This window comes from Pinus tabuliformis, chromosome 8, assembly GCF_031772625.1.
Source record: "Pinus tabuliformis cultivar Carrire ecotype Pingquan chromosome 8, CPIR1, whole genome shotgun sequence".
NCBI lineage: Eukaryota > Viridiplantae > Streptophyta > Pinopsida > Pinales > Pinaceae > Pinus > Pinus tabuliformis.
This window is the reverse complement of record NC_142294.1, coordinates 1,690,359,254-1,690,382,094: the sequence shown is the minus strand read 5'-3', so window position 1 is coordinate 1,690,382,094 and position 22,841 is coordinate 1,690,359,254.

Here is a 22,841-nt window from a genome sequence, read left to right as displayed (position 1 = left end):
TCTGTGCATTCTTGAATATGCAAACAACGCTAGGTTACATGGTCTTCAAGATATAGTTTGCATGGATATCTGGTGCCTTTATCCTTTTCCTCATCAGTAGGTGCAACGGCCTTCTGTTTCCAGTTGGACTGCCTGGATTACTGCTCTTCATAAGGATCAGTCTTGTTCTTATTCTTCTTGTTCCTGCCACCGGATTTTTGTGTAGACTGCACAGTGTTTATCCCAATGGTAGGAAGAGTAATCATTTTGGTAGAGGGGTCCACTACCAACTTGGCAATGGAACCACTGAGTTGTTTTACAGTGACCCCAGAGGTTGCGCCGACAATACCTTCATTGTGCACTCTGGGGTGTTGAGTGATGGGAGCATTGGGGTTACCAGGAGCATTGGGGATAATTTCATAAAGAGTGCCAAACTATGAATAAATAAAATCTAAGTGATGGGCACGATATACGGATTGGTATTCTATGAGTGCACCACCTAGAGCGACATCTATAGTGATTTGTGGGAGTAAGGACTTCAAAACTAGTCCGTTAAGAGAAAATTAGGGAGGGGATCTTTGACCAACCTCCGCCTACGTCTCCATTCATGAATATGATCAGAGATGTGGGTGGCGGTATCCTAACGAAATGAAGGAAGGACTCTGTCCCTATCTCATAGCAGATAGGTAACTGAAAGTGTTTTAGGAACTCCATTGCTAAAGTGTCAAACGTATTTACTGACACGCGTGGTAACTCAATATACCATTTTGTGGCATTTCCAGTGAGTTTGCAGGGAAATAGATGTAACTGGACACTATCATCCACCATAGAGTTTGAAACACATTAGAGATGGTAGCTGGTGATATTGGTAACTAGATCCTCCCCTTGTTTTCCATGAAAGTTTGGAATGTCTGTCACTATTTAATGCGGGATTAGCAATCATTGTAAGTTGTGGTAGATGGGGTCGCTTGTCAATTTGTATAAGTTGGGAATATCCAACGTTGCCAAAATAGGTAGAGAGTTAGGTGCTTCTATCTTGGACCACGTTGATCACGGATGACCTGAAGAGCTTTGTGCTCCTCCCATCATTTGGTTCCCCATAGTGTACATGGGTTCAGTGGTGTAGTAGTTGCTTTGTGGTATGGTGTTATAAAGTGGATTTGCATCAGGATTTTTGTTGGTTAGGTAAATCCCCTCTGCGGACAGAGGCGATCCCACTAGCTTAAAACAGAACTAGCCACAATCAATCCACACTGCCACGCAAGTTCCTAGTTGTACATTAAAGGTGAATTAAGAAAACCAACCTGGAATCCAACGCTATAGTCGAAGCAGAGTTGGTGTTCCCGCTCCCTTGCTACGGCAGGTCACAATCCTTGCGATCCTTGCAAACGAACACCTGCACATGCAAAGGAAGAGATAGATACAAGCATAAAATCCACCAAGGCACAACTATATTTCAGTCAGAAAGGAAATAAATCAACATCACTATAATACACAATGAGATTGGAACTATAATAACAGTCGCTCATTAATTAATAATAGACAAGAAAAGTTACAACCAAGGTTCTGACGTTGAACCTTTCCCCTGGCTGGGCGAGCAGCTATATGCCTTGCAGTAGACTTCCTCTCTCTCGGACTCCCGGCAGCATAACCTCTCTAGCATTACTCCAACAACTCAAGAACTCAAAACTACAGCACTTCGGAACTCATAAACTTGGAACTAGCTTGTCTAATGCATGAGGACATGCTTTTATAGATGAAGAAGGGAGAAAGATTCAATGCACCAGGACACCCATTATGGAATGGAAACATCCATGAAAAGCTACTGTGGATAGATATGATGACTCTCGAGCTTTATCAGATGGATTTTTCCCTCAAAGGACTTCATGATCTGGGAGGAAAAATCATACAGTTGTGCTTTTGGCAAAAAACATTACTAAACTCGATTGGCGCGAGCATTGTTCTAAGACAGAGCGCCAATGGGCGCGCCCCTTTTTGAGGATCTGAGTTATTGGCGCGGGTCAGACATTGGGTACTTGCGCCAATGGGAAAAGGGCACTTTTCAGGGATAATTTGCAGAAGGTGTCTTGAGGGAACATGAAGTACATACTCAGGGGAAAATAGTGCAAGTGTTTTTAGGCTATGTCACTACTCACAGGTCCTGAAATGGATCCTCCAATGTACTGGAATTGGGGCGATAGGGACGGTGACCAACGATGACAAATTACTGTGTAACAGATGCCCCCAAAGCATGACGCCCGAGCAAGAGAGAGGGGTGAAATGCTTTGCAAAAACACATATAGCTGCTGCCGAGAACCTGCATTGACATATACTAATGATAGCTCAAATACATGATGTACGTGGTATGGTCGCAGCCATCCATAAGAGCGTACATGATAATTTAGATCCATAGTATGGACGCAGCCATCTGGGTAGGATCAATAAATTGACTCAGGTATGGTCGCAGCCATCCAGTGAATGAGTCATGTATCAAGAATCACGCCTGGATTACAACAGACACAATCCAGGGTCTTACGCTCCATCTCGACCCGAACAGAAGTACAAGTTCAAGCATGCGAATATGTGAGCTGAAGTCGAACATGCATGAACATCGTCTGATTACCAGTCAATATTTGGAACTGTTAACAGACGCGAGAGGTACCACCAATAATGACAATGGCCCTCAAGGTACTATCAGTACAATCTACGGCGTGCGAATTAGTGATCTGACGTCGAACACCCGTAGAATCATTCGATCGGAGGCCAATGATGAAAACCTCGCGTCGAACACGAAGAACCTGCCATTGAGGCATGCAGGCTCCAAGGCACCGGAAGGGAGTCTCTAGATCAGCTTCCTGGATAATGAGCTGAAGTCGACAGGAAGTGACCTTGATCGAAGGTGGGCCATAATGTTTCCCACATCATCGACACGAGACAGAGAGATGATGTTGTGAATCAAAATTGTATGAGCTATCAGAGGGAGGTTGTTTCTTTGTAGAGGTCAACTTCTCTTGAACATACCGGCGGCACTAGAGTGGAGTTGGCAGTATTTGACATTGACAGATCAAAGGTCATAGTGACGAGGCAATGAGCAGATGAGAGGTCAAATAGGATTACCCAATCTCACGGAGGCAAGTGAAAAATAAGATGAGATGTCCTGTTACACTAAAAAATGTCACCATGGCTATTTACAGTCGGTATGGCTCAATCAACAGTCATACTACCCTTTTGAGCAAGTCTTATGCCTCTACTATTCATATCAAACTCCAAGAAAGAGAGAAAGTCTTTATAAATATGTTTATCTCTAGGTACGCAGGTTCTCTCAAGCCTTGCCTGCGGGTACGCACCTTTTGTTCATAAGGTCTGCGTCCAAGGATGCTCTGTATCTAAAAGGGCAGGTGCGTCCCTCTGAAAAGGTTAAAATGCGCAAGTTTTATCTTCAAAAACTTACTTGTGGTCATTTCTAGAGCATTCTAGAAGGTTGTTTGATGTGTATTGAGCGCCTCCAGATGGTTCATGCACTCCTATCAAAGAGGAACTTATCCCATCAATAAGGGAGTGATCCCATCCAAAGAGGGGACTATCCCATTGATGGTGGACCTGATTAACTTCCTCTTGAGCACTATAAAAAGAGGCAATGAGCCAGAAGGAAGAAGCTTGAAAGCTATAGATTTCTAAGGGTAAATGCTGCAGGAATTAGGACTCCCATTTAGAAGCTTGTGAGGAGAGATTGTCATCTTTACTTGTTCTATTTGGAAGTGGGTGAGCTTTGTCAAAGTAGAGGGAGACTCTTGTGGACCCTGGAAGGAGCTTGCACAACACCAAGGCTTAGGTTGTAATGGTTCCTTTTGATTACCTTTAATGCAAATTGGTCCATTCTTCTCAATAGCTTGTTGTTAAAGGGTTATTTCATGTACTCCTTGGTCTATGTGTTGAATATGCTTTGTTTTATGTTATAATCAGGTGCTATTTAATTGTTTGACTGTTGGTGATTGCAGGTTTTGGAGAAAGGGAGGAGCTCATCCGGATCAACAAAGATTGGACTTCTACAACAACGTTTGGACAGAGGTAAGAACGAAACACTTGATTTCTCATATCATAATGTATGTTTAGAGAAGGATAGCTCCAGTTTGTTTTTTTTGTCATTAGAATGTCTTAGACTTCTAGGAAGGTCAGCTGTGTCCGCACCCTTGAATGATTCCGTGTGACAAATTGGCGACTCCGCTGGGGATAGTTTCCATTAATGAGAAGAGTCTTTTCTTTTGTTTGAACTTTGCTTTGAGAAAATTGGTTTATTTTTCTGGTTTTGGCTCTGTGATCTTGTCTCTGGGTGGGTTAGCTTAGGATTAGTTTTATTTTTGGTTTTCTTGAGTTTTTCAGTAGGACGCACCCTCTGAGTGCTGCACAGTGCGTCCCTGGACGCACTTTTGCTGTGTGCACAGAGCGGGCCCGCACCTGTGCTAACGGGTTGCCTGCGTCCCCTGCCAAAATTTAAGAAAATTCCACTTTTTGCCTTTTTTTCTCTTGGATTTTGTTTTTTCTTAGTTTTTTCTACCCAGATTCATCAGTCCCTTGTCCAAAATCTTCACCTGAACTGGTTTCATTAGCATTAAGTGTTTTAATGGATTTCGTCGAAGTGTAAGCCCTAGGGTTTGATTTTGAGTAGGTCTTGTAGTGACTTTAGCGGTAGGAATTGTCAAGCCTTAGATATCTCTGTTTTTGTCAACTTTCTAAGAAGTCAGACCTGTTCTAAAAGTCTACCTGTAGAAGTAACTTACCATCAAGTTGTCTTTTGGGCCATTTTCGAAGTGCTTGTTGTTTAAGACTTGAATTCCATTTTACGAAAAGAACAAAAAGATTTGAGTTTTGTTTTGACTAGTCTTTTGATTCTGCATTAGCTAGTCCTTGATTTGATTTTGATCAAGTAAAACATCCTAGAATCGTCGTTATGAGCTTTTGCCTTGTTAGGTTTACTTAGAGTAATCTCTCTTTTGGTTTGCTTGTGAGTCAAATTTTCATAGTTTTATAGCTTTTGAGATTGTTTTTTGTTAAAGGTAGGTTTACATGCTTTATTGAAAAGGAAAATACAAAAATATCTCCTTTGAAAAGTTTTGTTTCAAGTAGCTTTAAAAGTTTTTGAAAGAAAAAGAGTTTTTCGTGCAAGTAAAGAGTGGTTATGTTTGTGTGCTCGAAAAGAAAAAAGAGAATTGTTTCTTTGATTTTCTTTTCTAAGGAAGTTGTTTTCTTTAAAAATTGCATTCTCTCAACTCTCTTAGTTAAATATTTTCATTGAAAAAGCAAAAGTAGTATAGATCATCTTTGTAGTGGTTGGAGTCGAGTCTGCACACCATTGGTTTCACTTCCATCACCTTGTGACTTTAAAGAACAACCTTAAAAGTAACGCTTAAAGTAAAATTGAACTAGTAACTTTTATTTTCTAGGCCTCTGAAGCACCAACATAGCTTAGGCTAGTGTCTTGGAGTAGGTGAGTACTTAACTCTCTAAGGCAGTAAAACAAACAAGTAGTCGATCTTGTGATAGAATCAAATCCAATTGTTACATTTACACTCTGGGAAAGCTCCTCTTAAAGGAGAAGCACGAGCTCGTGTCCGAACCAGTGAGGGGATCATTCCCCCCTCGTTGGGAACGACGCCAGACAGTATGTATTACAAACGGTAAACCTCGGATTAACCATTGTCGAGGAGCCAGGGGTCACTTATCGGTAAACCTTGGATTACTGTCAAGGAGCCGGTAAGGGGATTGAGCTTGCTACTCTGCCCTTGCGTGCTGTCGGAGTTTAGACTGTTCCCCCAGGTGTACTTGTGGCCGTTGGTAACCTTAGTGACCATAATCTCTAGGATTCTACCCAAGGTGACGGTGGAGGGAAGGTCCCACTGTACCTGGAGCAGACGTCGGCTATACTCACTTGGATTTTCTGGGGGGTTCACTTCACTCGAGACAGTTAAAGTGGAGGAACTTGGTCCAGTCTATTCATTAAGCAGGTTGTCGGCGTAACTGTTCCACCCGCCATTTCTGTACTGAATCCTGCGAGGTTGGACCTAATCACCAACTAGCGCTTTTGGTCCGGAAGATACTGTTTGTGTTTGGTTTGACGCCCTAGATTCTTTAGGCGTGTGATTCAAATTTGTTTGGTTCTTTAGAGACTTTAGGTGGTTTGATTTGAAATTTTATTTTGTTTTCGTGTGTAGTAGTTAAAATTTTTTAGCTGTGGCGGAATTACCGAGACAGTCCCGTAGAATTCGGGGCCAGTCTCCTGAAGTTGTTTCTGTGGCCGAATTGTTGAGAAGATCCCGTAGACTTAGGGGTGAACCTCCTCGAGACGACCCCAGTAATTTAGAAGGTTTAAAGGTCCTTGTAACTCCTCCTAGTGGCAGTAGAGTAGGTTCACCTGAAGAAGGAGAATCTTCCTTGGTAGTCCATCCAGATTACCAAAGTTTAGAGACAGGTTATAATCCCGAAGCTGTTACAGTTTCTGAACTTGTTGGTAGTTTTTCGTCTGCTAGCGATACAGGCGAAGAACTAGAAATATCCGAACCTGTTACTCCGACTCCTAGTGTTCCTGATTCACCGAGAATAGAAAGAATTATCACCGAAAATCTTCCTGTTGGTTTGATTGCTATAGAAGAACTTGTTCCAGAGGAAGAAATAGGCGTCTCTGATCCTGAAGATCAAATTACCCTTGATCTAAGGGAGCGTGAATCCATCTTTTACAGTCCTCCTAGAAGTACTACTTGGTACCTTTCGTTAACCAATTATTTAGACAACTTTGGGCTAGGTTTTTCTACACCTCGTACTCCTTTTCCACCTGGAGGTATTCATACTCCTGTAAATATGTCTGGTCAGTCATCTGTGTTTACACAAAGTCCTGAATCTTTTTTACATGGCGGTCCTTCTGTTCCTACTGGGTATCAATCTCTTTCTGGTACCTTTGCGGGAGCGTCTCCTCAACCCATTGATCATGGGTTATTAGTTGGAAACAGTGGTAATGTACCATTGAGTGTAGGAGACATTTACATGATGTCAGGTTCAGTTCCCGTTACCCAACCTCAAGGTGGCCAATTACCGCCTGGGGGGCAGCCTTCGTTAATGCCTGGGGGGCAACCTCAAGGTACTTCATTCGTGTCTAGGGGGCAACCTCAAGGTCAGTACGCTCCTATGGGGCAATACATACCTCAAGGTCAACCCCAGCCTCAATATGTACCCCAAGGTCAACCTCAATATCAATATCAACCTCAAGGATGGCAACCCCAAGGGTATCAACCCCAAGGGTATCAACCTCAAGGATACCAACCTCAAGGTCAAGGTCAACCCCAGTACCCGTATTTACCTCAAGGTTATCAACCTCAAGGTCAATACTCAGGTCAAAGTTATCAACCACCTCAAGGGCAATCATATGGGACTGCACCTTACAATTATCAATCCTATCCTCAATCCGGCTATGGATCTCAGTATCCTCAACCTGTTATGGGTCAATACCCTGGAATGTTAGTGTGGGATCTGTCACAGGGTCAACAGATGTTGCAGCCAAGTATACAGTCGGTACCTCAAGCAGGACAACCTGTAGTTCCTGGTCCACCCCAGCAACCGCAACCTGTCCAGTCAAGTGTTCAGACCTCTGTAACTTCGGTAGTTACTCAGCCGCCAATTGCACCTAGTACTCCATCTCAAACGGCTGCAGCAACTACCGCCACATCTACCATACTTACTTCTGGAGTATCGACGGCTCCGGTTTCTACTGTCCCTGTAACCACTCCTCAGACATCTGTACCGTTGTCTGGATCTACGATTCAAACCACAGTCCAGATGCCTGTAGGCCAACCTGGTATAAGTACGGTTGTTACTACTCAACCTCAATTTGTTCAACCTCCGTACCAGGGACAGTATCAACCTGGGCAAGCTGTCCAACAACCGGTTTACCAGTATCAACCGTATCCTGGTTACACTTATCAACAACCTCAACAACCCCAGTACGGTCCGGTTAATCCTGGTTTTCCAGGAGGATATAATATCCCAAATGCGACTCCTGTTCCTAGTTATCCTGGATATCCTCCTCCTGGGGCCGGTATTGTGACCCAGAGTTTTAGAGATCCTAACCGGCAGTTACCGTTTATCGCAACTTTGGATTTACCAGACTTGACGCGCCTAACGAACGATCCAATTCAATATCTTCCGTTCTGGCCGCCAATGCCAAATAAGTTGCCCAGCGATATACCCAAGTTCGAAGGTAAGTCTGGAGAGGATCCGTCCAATCACGTGATGACTTACCACCTCTGGTGTGCTTCAAATTCCATCTCGGATGATTCGATCCGTTTACGTCTTTTCCAGCGTACACTCATTGGTCTCGCGGCCAAGTGGTACATTGAGTTACCACGGGCCTCTTTTTACAATTTTAGCCAGTTAGCTACCTCGTTCTTAACTCACTTTCAGTTACCGGTCAGATACGATAACGGTACGGAGTTATTAACTTCACTAAAACAATCAACCTCCACGTATATTTCAGATCACATTCATGAGTGGAGACGTCGAAGAAGGCTAGTGAAAGTTTTTATCCCGGACCAAATCTTAGCTGAATGGTTTGTTAAATCATTATTACCAAGAATTACTGAAGATGTAGCTAAGGCCGGAGTAGTTACTGAGGAGCAAGTCATTGCTCAGGCACAATACCTTGACTTAGTTTACACGCAGTCGGGTACATTACACGAGAAGATTCTGGATCTTCCAAAGTCGAACCAAATCGCTGCTGCTCCTTCGGGATCTCATGCCGCTGATGGTATGATTGGTATCGTGAATACAAAGAGCAAGAAGAAGTCTTCCAAGGCTTCAACTACTCCTATTATCACTTTGCCCGATTCCCCGACAGGAGAGTCTTCTCCTGAACTTACCGCCGATATTCACGCTGTAGAGTCATCTACGGCCAAATCAAAAAACGGTGGAAAGAAGAAAGGAAAGAAGAAGGCTAAAGCAGACAAGGCTCCAAAGGAGAAAACTGAAAAGTCGGAAACCAATGACGAAAAGCGCAAACCTCGATATCCTTGTCTTATTTGTGAAGAGGATCATTTTACGAGAGATTGCCCTCATCGGGCCGAGGTAGTGAAAATAGTCAAAGGTTCTCCCACTCCTGCTGTGTTAAAAAATCCATTTCCGGAGCAGGAGAATAAGATGATAGGTTCTTCCTCGAATGCCAGTGAAGAACCCATTTTGATGATGTCTCATGTGAGGATTGCGACTCGATCGCAAGATTATGGTAGTAAGAATCCTGTTGATGGTAAGGAAGCAGAATCTTCTCACTCTAACCCATCAACCTCAGCTCCTGGTTCCGATCCACTACAGATCGAGAAACCTAACCCAGACTTAGTAATTAAACCGCCCGCCAAGGGTGTACTTCGAAGGTCTGCTTTCAATCCACATGCGAGAGCGGCCCAGAATTACAACATTGTTGAGGACTTAGCTGTTTCACCCTCAGCAATGTCGGCGTTAGAAGTGCTGCAATCATGTCCAGCACAACGAAAATTGCTTTTGTCGGCTATAGGAGCTGTTGACGTTCAGGATCCGAATCTAATGATCTTCGATCTAGAAAATAGTACACCACGACTCCCCCATCAAATGGCTTTCCAAATTCCAGTGATAGTCAAAAACAGGCCTATTCATCGAACTGTGATTGATGAGGGAGCTTCTACGTGTATTATGTCAATTCAATGTTGGAGATCCCTTGGTTCTCCTTCGTTGAACCAATCCCCCACCATCCTTAAGGCCTTTGATGGCCGTGGGTTCCGTCCGTTTGGTATTCTACAGGAATTGCCTATAGGGGTAGAAGGTAAAACCGTTAGTCTGGATGTGGAAGTGGTTGATGCCCCTCTAGACTACAACCTTCTTTTGGGTCGAAGTTGGTCATATGCTATGACAGCGGTCGTTTCATCGGTCTTCAGAGTAATTAAGTTTCCACATAACGGTAAGATCGTGACTATTGATCAGCTGACATACTTTTCATCCGACCCAGCCTCTTCAGAGAGTATCCAGCATGTCGGTAAGACGACAATCCCTTATAGGGACGTTGGTGTAGGTTTAGTTAAGGATTCCGGTTTACTGGGAACTTTTCCTCTCCCTCCACTCAGCGTAGAACCTTCATTTGCAACAATTCATATGATTACGTCAGAAAACATTATTTATGATGATCCTTGGTATGTTCCATCTGACTCTGAGATAGACTCATTCGGTAATGCTATGCCTTTGAGTCCATATGAAATTGCTTATGAAGCTCTTATGTCTTTTACCGACTTTCATTCAACCGAAGTCGACCAAATGAATGTGGTCAGTGAAGAATCACTTTTCACCTCAACCTTAGAACGGATAGCGTTTCCCGAAGTCGTGTCATCTGACGAACAACTTCGCGAAATCCTAAGTGTAGACGATCTACCATGGGAAGATCTCCATCACAGATCTTCGTTTTTACCTAAGGATGATGCATTTGAAAATGATTTTTCATCTATCTTTACCGCTGAATATGTCAAAGACGCTCAGGATCCAACGAAACATTCTGATTCAGAGTTGAATTTAGGGAATATTTCTCGTACTATTCCCATTGATATTTCAGTGAAGCCCGGAATTGAGGAGAACATTCATATAGGTGCCTCATGTACAGAAGAAGAAATCCAAACTTACAAGGCCCTATTCCAAGAATTCCGCGATGTGTTTGCATGGTCTTACGAGGAAATGCCGGGAATCGATCCTGCCATTGTTGTTCATGAAATCAAAACCTACCCGGATGCTAAACCCATTCGGCAACGGTTGCGTCAGATTCACCCTCGAAAAGCGGCTGCGATTAAAGCAGAAGTCGAAAAGCTGTTGAAAGCAGGTTTCATTTATCCGATCCCGTTAACGGATTGGGTATCGAATATTGTTCCGGTCAACAAGAAACAAGGAACAATAAGAATCTGTATCGACTATAGGGATATCAATCGAGCTTGTCCAAAAGACAACTATCCTACGCCTTATATCGATCAAATTATTGATGATTGTGCCGGAAGTGAAATGTTTTCCTTCATGGATGGTTTTTCGGGCTATAATCAAATCAATATTCTACCTGCCGACCAACCAAAAACGGCATTCATTTGTCCATGGGGGACATTTGCTTATTGCAAATTACCTTTTGGGCTTAAGAATGCCGGGGCCACTTTTCAACGGGCGATGTCTTACGCATTTCACGACATCAAGCACATTGTGCAACCGTATCTCGATGATTTGCCTGCTCATTCTTTACATCGAGCTGATCACCTTGACCACTTACGAGCAATCTTTATGAGGTGTAGGCATTATCGAATTCGGTTGAATCCCCACAAGTGTGTTTTCTGTATAGAAACAGGTCGATTGCTGGGATTTGTTGTTTCAAAAGCCGGCATTCGCGTCGATCCCTCGAAAGTCGAAGCGATCATCAAATTGCCTCCTCCTTCGAGTTTGCGCCAACTCCAAAGTTTGCAAGGGAAAGCGAACTTTTTACGTCGATTCATCCCAAACTACGCCGAGGTCACTAAAGGTTTTACACGGTTGTTGAAACAGAACGTTCAATTCTTTTGGGACGAGATTGCCCAACAATCTTTTGATGCACTTAAACACGCGTTGACCCATGCACCGTTGTTGCATCCTCCCAACTACAACCAGGACTACTTCTTATACCTCGCAGCTTCATATTCCACTATTGGAATGGTGTTAGTTCAAGAAGATGAATTCGGAGCATAACATGTGATATATTATCTCAGTCGAACCTTAAATCCCACTGAGTTAAAATATTCGCATGTGGAGAAATTGGCCCTGGCAGCCGTTCAAGCTGTCCAGCGTTTTCGTCACTACATTCTTCTCCGTAAAACTACAGTTATTTCGGATTGCAACCCTATGATTTACATTTTGACAAAACAATTGCTAGGGGGCAAGTACTCTAAATGGATCGTTATCCTGCAAGAGTTCGACTTGGAGTTCGAGAAGTCCAAGTCTAAGAAATCCTTAGTTTTTGCGGAATTGATGTGTGATTTCCCGCGTACTGACACAGAGACTGTGGCAGAAGAGTCCATTGCGGACGAATCTTTGTTTCTTATCAGTACTTTAGATCCGTGGTTCGGGGATATAATCATCTATCTCCAAACCCAAACCTTTCGGCCTGAAGCTTCCAAAGAGGAACGACGAAAAATTAGGTTTCAATCCCAGCAATACAAAATTATTGGAGATACACTTTATCGCCGGGGGGCAGACTTAGTTTTTCGACGTTGTCTAACTCACGAAGAGGCTGAGAGAGTTTTGAATGATTGTCACTCTGGAGCATGTGGCGGTCATATGTCTGGGTATGCCACAGCTCAGAAGGTGTTGCGCGCTGGTTACTTCTGGCCATCTATGTTTAAAGATTGTATCATTGCAGTCCGGAAGTGCCACAACTGCCAAGTGTTTGATCGAAAGATGCGCGCACCACCTGCTCCTCTCCACCCTATAATTGCCGTTGGTCCATTCGCCAAATGGGGTATCGACTTTATTACTTGTAACCCTCACTCGGCCGGGGGGCATGCGTATATCATCCTCGCGGTTGATTATTTCACTAAATGGGCCGAGGCGATGCCTACATTCGACGCAAGCGGCAAAACAGCTGCAGTTTTCATATTCAATCATATAATAACTAGGTTTGGTGTCCCACAAGCAATTATTACTGACCATGGAAGCCATTTTCGAAACACCATGATGACTGAACTTACAAGCCAGCTTGGTTTGCGCCATGACAGCTCTACTCCTTATTATCCGCAAGCCAACGGTTTGGTTGAGTCTATCAACAAAGTTCTGGTTATCATGATCCGACGAACCATTGGTATTCATCGGTCGAATTGGCACAACATGTTATTTTCGGCGCTATGGGCATACCGAACCTCAGTGAAAACCTCAACAGGGTTCACTCCTTTCCAGCTAGTTTATGGCTTAGAAGCAGTGTTACCCATTGAATGTGAAATCCCATCACTTCAAATGGCTGTCGAATTACTTCCAGCTACTTCCGAAGAGGAGAAACGTTTATTGTACTTAGCTAAATTAGATGAGACTCGACGTGACGCTACATTGGCAATCGAGACTCACGCGAAGCGAATGAAAGCTCAGTATGATAGAAATGTGACCCCTCGAAGTTTTTCGGAGGGAGACCTAGTGCTCTTATATGATCAAGCTAACGATAAGCTAGGTGCTGGAAAATTCGTTCCTATGTGGCATGGACCCTATATTGTAAAGCGAAAGCTAGCAAAAGGGGCTTATGAGCTAGTAGATTTTGATGGGGACTCTTTGGATAAACCCAGAAATGGACTTTACCTAAAGAGGTATTATGCTTAAATGGTGGGTATGGAGAATTTTTAGTTAGGTTAGGTTTTCTTTCTAGCTAGTTTGATTGTTAGTTAGTCAGTGTGCTTAGCTTAGTGAGTGTGTTTTTCGTCGTTATTCTGGCTTATCTTGGTTTTTCTCTTGATATTGTAGATGTCGACGCCCCTCCAAACATACATTGGATTTGCTGATGGTGCTTGTCGTAGTACACGGAATATCTCTTCCGCAGCTTGGGTTATCTATTCACCCTCTGACGAGTTAGTTTCTATGCATGGGGTAAGCCTCGGTCAAACAACGAATAACATTGCAGAATACAGTGCAGTGGTTGAATTATTATCCGAATCTATTTCATTTGGAATTCGACGTTTGATAGTGAGGTTAGATTCTGAACTTGTTGTATTACAGCTTAATAGAGTTTATGCCATTAGAAATCCTGTGTTATTAAGGTTGTTTTTGAGAGTGCGTCTCTTGGAACGTGAATTTGATTACATTGAATATCAGCATATTCCAAGGTCCTTAAATACATTAGCAGATGCAATTGCTTCTCGAGTGTTGGACAGACATTTACGATAATCATGCAAGTAAATTTAAAAAACATTTCATCATACATGTTAAACAAGATAAGCCGGTAATAGTGATATATATATATAGATAGGAGTGTGTCAAAAAATATACATCGTCTTCGATCATAGGTTGAAAAACACCTTATGATCGGCAAAATGATAAGTACAAAAAGTCAAAATGTCACATGTGTCTACAAAGTGACTAGCCAATCACTGGTGGTGCTCCCTGTACGACACCACTGCACGGGCTACCTTGCGCAAAAATCTCCTCAACGGTCCAGGGACCGCGACTACGTAGCGCTGAAGTCTGATAGGAATATCATCCATAGATGTCTCCGGTATATCCGCCGTCAGACGCTGTAGATCATGCTCCAACTCAATCAGTACCTCTGCAGCCGCCGCGTCCTGTGGGGCCGGTAGCGGTGCAACTGGATGTCGCCTCTCGAAAAGCCGGAGGTTGGCTGGACGCTGTGGACCAACATCTGCATTTTGAAAATTTTACTGTCAGTTTGAGACGATATATATAAAAAAAAAAAAAAATACATAATTTGAAAACTCGTGAAAAATAAAGTACCTCTGTCATCCCATTGTTCTCCCTGTGGAAGAACCATGTCCGGATCACCTCGAAAATCTATTCCGGCATACGGAAAGTCCTGAATCGCGAACACCTGGTCCTCTAACCAGTGAAAATAACTGTCAGTGAATCGAACAACTGCCGCACCCTCGTCCGGATGTCGGGCCATCACAGCAACCCATCGTACCAGCTTTGGCTCCTGAGGACCCGAAATATCAACAGTGAGATGCTGAGGGATCAGCATTGGTATCCTCTCTAAGGCAAAGCTCACGACTATAGGCCCATATCCAAAGGTCTTTAGTCTGTCGGTCTTTGCCTTGGTCAGTTGGGCTTTCAAGTTAGCCAACAACGCATCACACCAGTTGAAAATGGTGCCTTGGAGACAATCAATTGCCATCCGAAATTGAGACCCAGTAGCAATATGTAAAGTGGCTGAGCCACAAATCCTGGTCACAGTGAAAGCTAAGACCATGAGTTCACGTTGAGAGACATATTTGATCTCTATGCCTTTCTTGTGCTCTCGATTAGGTAGGCACCAATATGCTCGGAGACTATCAAGGGATTGGCCACCCGGCCTAGTCCCAGCCAAATTGAGTTGCTCACCTCTGTTCGGCAAGCCAGTAAGAAAGTAAATGTCAGCAGGCTCTATCTCGAGTTGTTGCCCGCCGATATAAAAGCATTGTTCTTGAACGTTCCATCTCTCGACCAGCCACTCCAAGAACCTTACCTGAGCTCTCATACCGGGTATGGACCAATATTTGTATAATCCGCATCCTCTTAGGGCATCGAGGGAGGGTTGATGATTGATTGCAGCTTCATCAACCTCCTCATGCTCTCTTTCTCTCCAATCCAGCATGATAAGTGCCCTACACATGAATAAACAGGCATTAAAATTAGTTTTGAGAAATTTCAATGGTTGGTTTGGGAGTTTGGGGTTTCAAAATCCGCGTTTTGCGGAGGACGCACCCCGCGTTTGGCGCACAGTGCGCCGGGACGCAGGTGGCCTGAAGGTAACCTGCGTCCCCTGACCTTTTCCCTGTGTAGGAAAAAGTCAGGGGACGCAGGCCAGCCTTTAGGAAACCTGCGTCCCCCGCAGGGCGGTTTCCAAAACCCAAAACCCCCCAAAAATAAAAAATGAAACTTAAAACAAAATTCTAAACGGATGAAATTGACAAGGAGGATGTTTTGAAATACCTGGAAGAGACGGCGTTCGATTCTAACGGTCGGATTTTCCGCAGCGACCACGGGAAGTTTCTTGTCAAAAGCTCCTTTTTCAACCTCAACAGTCAAACGGTAAAAATGACATGGTAAAAAGTCTTTTTATAGGTTTTTTGGATGAATTTGTTCATTTTTCACCATGGAAAGATGTTTTTCAATGAATTTTTGCCTATCTTAAACAGGTATGAGTAATGTGTCGCTTTTGTGCAGGACAAAGGGACTTAGAGGGAAAATTGTAATTTTTCACAAACAAATATCAGAGTCATCTTTTAAGCCCTTTTCTGACTCCTAAAACATGAAAAGATTGCCGAGCGTTTCTTTTACACTCGTTAAAACGGAATTAAAAGACGGTCCCCTTATAGCTCTTTTCTGACCGTAAAATCAGGAAAAGATTGCCGTGTTTTTGTCATTTCAAACTCGATACGGAAATAAAACGACGTGTCCTTGATCTTTTTTTACTTTTCAGGTCAGTGACACTAATCATGAAAGTACTCCTTGGTCGCAAGGTCAAGCGGTTCCCCCAGGTATTATTTTATACTTTTTCGGGCTTGAGGGACACAAATTTACGAAAAAGTTCAACTTGGAGTTTCCTTAAGTTTCTCAGACTCTCTAAAATTGAAAAACGCCGAGTTTCTCCTATACTGGGCTCGTTGAACATTTCACAGTAAAGGACCTGTTCAATTACAAACAGGAACGAACCACTCCTTCCTAGGGTTCGAATCAAAACTGGGTTGGACTCATCTGAAGGATGAGCTTATAATCAAGCATATGTTATCCTCCTCAAGCTTGTTAAAAATAAAGAGGTACTTGCCAGAAATGGTGGGGGAAAAGAGAGAAGAACGAACCTATTTGTTACCTTTTGTCTCAAAAGAAACTTTATTACCACTCTTGAACACGACACTTTTCATTCACCTGGGTTGGGAAATATTTTACCTCACAGTCAATCAAACCACTTTTGAAAGTCTTCAACCTGGTTCCGGGGATTAAATTTGAGTTATTTAGCACAAAACCATCTGTCGTGTCGTTATGTGTTCAAGAGGTCTGCAAACAAAATTTTCATCTGCAAAATACTTGTCATCCATTTGACCATCCCTGAGTCAGTCCTTACATCAATATTTCTTCAACTTGAACAATGATTTCGTGTTGTGGGCTTGCCTGCAACGAGTCTCTTTCTATCGACATCAGCACATTATCTAGAGAGATGACTTAGAAATCGTCAGTGCCTTGAGGTCTGCATGCATCAATGGCAGGTTTCTCGCCTTTGATGTCAGTTTACATCATTGACTTTCGATCGAAGGATTCCGTGAAATGTTCGACATCAACTCATTCATTCACATCTCATGGATTGTACTGGTTACTTTGAGAACCATTGACATTACTGGTGGTCTCTCTCACGCTTGTTAACAGTTCACATCATCGACTGGTAATCAAGTGGTTTCTACCATATTCGACATCGACTCATTTATTCGCATGGCTAGAATCGTACCAATTCGAGAAGTAGGAATGAAGACCCTGGATCAAATCTTTACCGTCCAGGCTACGAGGAGTTTTGTATTCATTATCTAAGTATACTAATCATAAACAGATGGCTGCGCCCATACTGTGTCTACAAAAGTCTATGATTATGATGTACTACAAGATCATTTCTGTATCAGAGTAGTTAGTCTGTTAGTTAAAGTTTTTATCTGAGTATGGGAATGCCTACCTCAGTGATGATATAATCTTATCCATATATTTTGTGTTGAAAATTGCAGGTTCCAACCAGGTTCTCCATGATATAATCCTCGAAATGATAAAGCGCTTCACCCTTCCTAGATAATACAAAACCCTAATCTATTCCAGGCTTCGCACTTTAGGGGGAAATCTGTTACACTAAAAAATGTCACCATGGCTATTTACAGTCGGTATGGCTCAATCAACAGTCATACTACCCTTTTGAGAAAGTCTTATGCCTCTACTATTCATATCAAACTCCAAGAAAGAGAGAAAGTCTTTATAAATATGTTTATCTCTGGGTACGCAGGTTCTCTCAAGCCTTGCCTGCGGGTACGCACCTTTTGTTCATAAGGTCTGCGTCCAAGGACGCTCTGTATCTAAAAGGGCAGGTGCGTCCCTCTGAAAAGGTTAAAATGCGCAAGTTTTATCTTCAAAAACTTACTTGTGGTCATTTCTAGAGCATTCTAGAAGGTTGTTTGATGTGTATTGAGCGCCTCCAGATGGTTCATGCACTCCTATCAAAGAGGAACTTATCCCATCAATAAGGGAGTGATCCCATCCAAAGAGGGGACTATCCCATTGATGGTGGACCTGATTAACTTCCTCTTGAGCACTATAAAAAGAGGCATTGAGCCAGAAGGAAGAAGGTTGAAAGCTATAGATTTCTAAGGGTAAATGCTGCAGGAATTAGGACTCCCATTTAGAAGCTTGTGAGGAGAGATTGTCATCTTTACTTGTTCTATTTGGAAGTGGGTGAGCTTTGTCAAAGTAGAGGAAGACTCTTGTGGACCCTGGAAGGAGCTTGCACAACACCAAGGCTCAGGTTGTAATGGTTCCTTTTGATTACCTTTAATGCAAATTGGTCCATTATTCTCAATAGCTTGTTGTTAATGGGTTATTTCATGTACTCCTTGGTCTATGTGTTGAATATGCTTTGTTTTATGTTATAATCAGGTGCTATTTAATTGTTTGACTGTTGGTGATTGCAGGTTTTGGAGAAAGGGAGGAGCTCATCCGGATCAACAAAGCTTGGACTTCTACAACAGCGTTTGGACAGAGGTAAGAATGAAACACTTGATTTCTCATATCATAATGTATGTTTAGAGAAGGATAGCTCCAGTTTTTTTTGTTTGTCATTAGAATGTCTTAGACTTCTAGGAAGGTCAACTGTGTCCGCACCCTTGACTGATTCCGTGTGACATGTCCCCACCCAGACACGAAAGCAGAGGAGTGCTATGTTCAAGAGCGACATACTGCCGACACAACAATAATTATGGTTCCAAAATTTTATTTTCCCCCACCATTTCTGGCGAGTACCCCAATTTTTTTAACAAGATTGATGGGGATAGCATATGCTTGTGGTGCGTCATTTCGACAAAATCCGATGTCATTCGGTTTTAACGAATCTGACAAAGGAAGAACTCGGCGTCTTTTCATATTTAGAGAATTTGAAAAGACAGCGAAAAGGAAACTCCAGGGGTGTCCTTTTTCGTAAAGTTGTGTCTCTCGGGCCCGAAAAAGTATAAAATAATGCCTGAAAGAACCGCCCGATGGTTACGATCGAGGAGTACCTTTCATAAATAGTGATTTCGACCTGAAAAAGTAAAAAACTGATCAAAACCACGTCATTTTGTAACCATTAACGAGTTTGAAACGACAAAAACCCGGTAATCTTTTTAAGTTTTAACGGTCGACAAAAAGAACTTAAAATGACCGCCCCTTATTTACGTTTAACGATTCAAGGGGAGTAACTCGGCAATCTTTTCCTCTTTAAATCGTCGGAAGAGAGCTGAAAAAAGACCTTCAATTTTATTCTCTTTAACGAGTCAAAAAGGGAAAAATACTCGGCAATCTTTTCATATTTTACTAGTCAGAAAAGAGCTTAAAGGCGACTCGTCCTAGAGGAACGAGTGGTATAAAGGGTAGCAACTAGTTCCAGTAGTGGTGGAACTGCCTAAAACATGTAATGGTAAAGAGGCTGGCTAATAAAACCACTCATCGCTGCGGTTCCTCAGGAAAGGAAAACATCCAAGTGAAAGCATATGATCGGCGAGAGAGATGGTGCGATGGAATGAAACAACCAAGGCTCATCTAGCAGAATTTAGCAGATAAATGGCAATCATGAGATGTAAATCAGGTATGGGTTCATTTTTACACAAGCTTGAACCATGAAGAACTCTGCTTGGATTCGATTTCATGTTTACACAAGCTTGAAATGAAAAAGCTATGCTTGTTATAAATTTGCATGCCCCCAGCATGATAATGCAAATCGAGGTACATGCCCCCCAAGCTTCATGGCATTCACGGAGTGGATGGAATGAAGGTTCACTTGGAAAGACTCGATGTTGAAAAGGAGGATGCATGCCGCCCGGGCTTCAGTCACGCGCCCGAGTCAGCTGCCGTCATCAGAATGACAGACCGGATGTTGAGGCATTTCCTGTGGAAATAAGACCATTTAGGAATGGTAGATGACTATATGTAAAGTGTGAACCGGGGAACGAAAGTTGGTCTATGATCTTGATCGTCCTTCCTTCGTGCGGAAAACACATCACTCTGAAGAGTGAGGACACAATTGTACGTATGCGATAAATATAGTCTCGCCCAAGGAGTAAATTGTAATCTGACGGGCCTTGGACTACCATGACGCCCATTTGAACGGTCTTCCCTTCTAATGTGATAGGTACATGGGAAAGAATTCCTAAAGGTCGACTGGTTTCTCGATGAAAACCTATAAGGTTTCTCATCTCAGGCAGAAGCAGTGGCGAACCAAGTGCTTCCCAAGCTGTGGAAGAAAGGATGCTCACAGGAGATCCCTCATCAATAATGGTACCGGCCATAACCATTCGGTAGACTTGGACTATAATTTGAAATGGTCTGGAAGCTAGTAACCGGGAATTTCCTAGTTGATCCCAATTGAAGGAAACAACTAGGTCGCTTGGAGGTGGGACCGGATAAATAGCCGGGTATGACTCTGATGGACTTCCTTCCTGCTGTGAAGGAATGAGGGGGATACTCACTTGATCATTAGAGTCTATGTTTATGTATAGAATTTGGACGGTGTGATCTTCATCCTTTACAGTGATAATATCATCTAAGATTGGAACTTCTGAAGGAAAAACCGGGTCAACTGCTATCTGGACCTTTGGAAAGACCAGGTCACTTTTCATCTGGACCTTTGGACTTTCATCTGGTTTGGATTCAGGTGGTTCATCTTTGATGACAAACGTTTCCGGAACAAAGTGGTGTGTAGACGACGAAAGTAAATCAACAGCGTTTCCGACCAGGGACTGGTCTGGAACAGGCTGAAAATCAACACTTTTTCCAACCAGGGACTGGTATGGAACAGGCTGTAAAGCAACACTCTTTCCGACCAGGGACTGGTCTGGAACAGGCTGTAAAGCAACACTCTTTCCGACCGGGGACTAGTCTGGAACAGGCTGTAAAGCAACACTCTTTCCGACCAGGGACTGGTCTGGAACAGGCTGAGCACAGCTAGGTTCAGGAAGAGAAAGCTGGACCAAAGAGGAATCATGCTTGATTGCTTGGTCAGCAGGGGAACATTCTGCAATTGCAAAGAGACGTTGATAACCAGCAGGAAGTTGAGTTGAGGGAGCTGTAAGACTTTCCAATACAATAGAGGCTCTATCCATGAATGGAAAAAGGTGAAGGGGATGATTGCCTTCACAAATTCTACAGGGGATTTGAATCTTCCCTTTTCCCTTAACATTTCCAGCTGATAGGGTAGCATCACCATGATCTCCAGAGGACGATGCAGGGTGGTCCCGATCGTGAGCCCATACTTCTAAGACCCTGGGGATGCCAGGACAATCGCGAAGAAGATGGTCTTCCTTGCATAATCTACAAGGAAATTTAGCCTTCCGCTGCAGAGTAGGAGGAGACTTTACTTCAGGTATATTTAGGGTAGATGGGACCTTTCTTTTGGGAGACTTCTTCTTTTTGGTCTTCTTCTTCTTCTTCTTAGCCACCTGGTTACTTAAATCCAGAGTTTCACCAGGCGAAGTAGAAGATGAGGACACAGCAGTAGGCAAAGAAGGGCAGGGGTCCACCTTAGAATCAAAATGATGTTTCTCGGGTGGAGGAGGTGGTGGTGGAATAGGAGTTATCACACTCGAGACCACTGAGTTTGAGAACACCCATACGAGTAAACCAATGGTGAACCCAGGTAAAGACAAAGTTGCTATATACTGAACACCAACATTTCCGACAGAAGGAATCGGACCAGCCGGGGGACCATCTTGGCCGGTGGGCTCAGGGAAGGATGCCATTTGAGCGAGGAAAAACCCTACTCAAGCTAACGTAAGCAAAATTTAACCGGGTTATATGTGATCATGGTCAAATAACTTTTAAGACACTGAACTTTGAACTTGACCTTTTTCACTTTTTAAGAGTCGAGAAAAGGACGAAAAGATGACTCTAGTCTCCTTCAAATATTTAATGAGCACGAAGTGACAAGACGCTCACAGGCACCTTTTCGTTTAAGGAGTCCGAAAAGGATCAAAAGTGACTGCTCTGGAATTCTAGGTAGAGGGTGTGCCAAACTTTTCGCAAAACCACATAATACTTTTTATGGTACGGGTGGTCGATCTTCGTGATTGCTGTGTTCACTGCATTGCGAATCGTAGGGCGGCCGACATGGCTTCCTATGGATAAAAGCTTTATTCCTATAGGGATCTCCCAATGTATACGCGACAGTACGTGGAAGCACAGTCCATATTGGCACCTATCGTTTCACCGTGGAGGAATCACCCAACCACTCGACGGTAAGCTACCAGGTTTAACGACGCCCAAACACGTCTCTAACCTAGACCTCTAGAATGTTTGCGTTATGTTCCAATGCGTTGTTAGGTTCATTGAGTTTATTTTATAGTTTATCTTCAATTATGTTTCAGTTTTTTGGTCCTACCGTATGTGGTCTCTCCAAATTTCCTAAATGCAATCAATATGCCAAAATTATATCATTTCATTCGATGAATTCTACCTACAGAAGAGTAGAGATTTTTTTTTTTTTTTACACAAACAAAATGATCATCAAGCAAGTAATAAAGATCCTAATGCAGCTAATAACAAGAAATAAAATTTTTTCCTTTTCTTTTTAAAAGCGACAAATAGCAATAAATGCTAACTAATATAATGCAAAAAGCTCTTTTGTTTTTTGATTTTTTAAAATGGCATAATGCATGTAAACAAACCTCAAGAGATATCCACGAGTACAAACACAATTCACTCAATGGACATAGAACCAATTTAGAAACATGAAGATGAACTGTCAAAGCAAAGGAAAACACGAAGACGTTCAATGAACCATGTGATCTAAGTTCAAATGAAGTCAAGCAAGATCCAAGCAAGCTAGAAGTGAATCACTCAAAGCATAGAATACCAACTTTTAACAACCGTTAGATGAGTGCGGAAAACAA